Source organism: Carica papaya, chromosome 9 (assembly GCF_054855325.1).
Source record: "Carica papaya isolate Zhongbai chromosome 9, ASM5485532v1, whole genome shotgun sequence".
NCBI lineage: Eukaryota > Viridiplantae > Streptophyta > Magnoliopsida > Brassicales > Caricaceae > Carica > Carica papaya.
The window spans coordinates 13,168,813-13,169,773 of NC_142317.1; the positions used below are offsets into that span (position 1 = coordinate 13,168,813).

The following is a 961-nucleotide window of genomic DNA, read 5'->3' on the forward strand; positions in this document are numbered from 1 at the left end:
GTACATATCTATATATATATACACATGCTTAAGTGTTTGTTTGAGATGTAATTCACATAAACTAAGTATAAGAACCTATGAAAATATATATATGCATATATTTATATCCATATAGAGTTGAAGTTATATATATGTGTGCATATATATTTTAGTGTTTGTTTAGGATGTAATCTCACATAAACTATGACATCCCACCCATCATTTTGTTAAAATGATTTGAAAACTCTATTTATTTGGGCCTTTGACCACTTTAAACTTAATTAATTTATTCTGTGCCACTGCTCTAAATTCTACTTTAGCACTACTTGTTGTAACCCATTTTGTTTCTTACTCCTCTATGCAACCAAAAATAAGGTGTGGCGGGCGGTCCGTTCATCGGACGTGAGTCAATCAGCTGGAGTATTTCACTTAATATTAGAATTAGAAGCAGAGGTGTGGTGTGCTCGCACAACGAAACATATGACGGGAGGGGGAGGGAAGGAGAAGGAGTATCTGTATTTGCAGTACAAAATAGAACGTGTGCGATCATACGAGCACTAATTCACTGGATTCTATTAGAACTCCACAGTTAAGCGTGTTTGGGCGAGAGTAGTACTAGGATAGGTGACCTCCTGAGAAGTTCTCGTGTTGCACCCTTCTTTTTGTAGATGAAGCATTAAACGTTACGCGAGACTGGAGCGACAGTCCGCCGGTTCATACGCAAACGTGAGTCACGGTGCCGGAGCATTTTGTTTAATATTTTTCGTGCATTCAACTATGCCCACCACATGATAAGAATGTCATTACAAGTATCTTACATAGTAGAACAACGAAAACAGAAGTGTAGCGGGCCATCCCTTCATATGGGCATGAGTCGAGGCACCGGGGCATTTCGCTTGATATTAGAACTAGAAGCAGAGGTGAAGTGTGCGTGCACAATGAAGCAAATGATGGGAGGGGGAGGGAAGGAGATGGGACACAT

At 39.9% G+C, this 961-nt stretch overlaps 1 pseudogene; it reads left to right on the plus strand.

Moving 5' to 3' along the window:
• Window positions 1–517: 517 nt before the first annotated feature.
• On the plus strand, window positions 518–636 carry LOC148239997 (5S ribosomal RNA; annotated as a pseudogene).
• The last annotated feature ends 325 nt before the right edge of the window (window positions 637–961 follow it).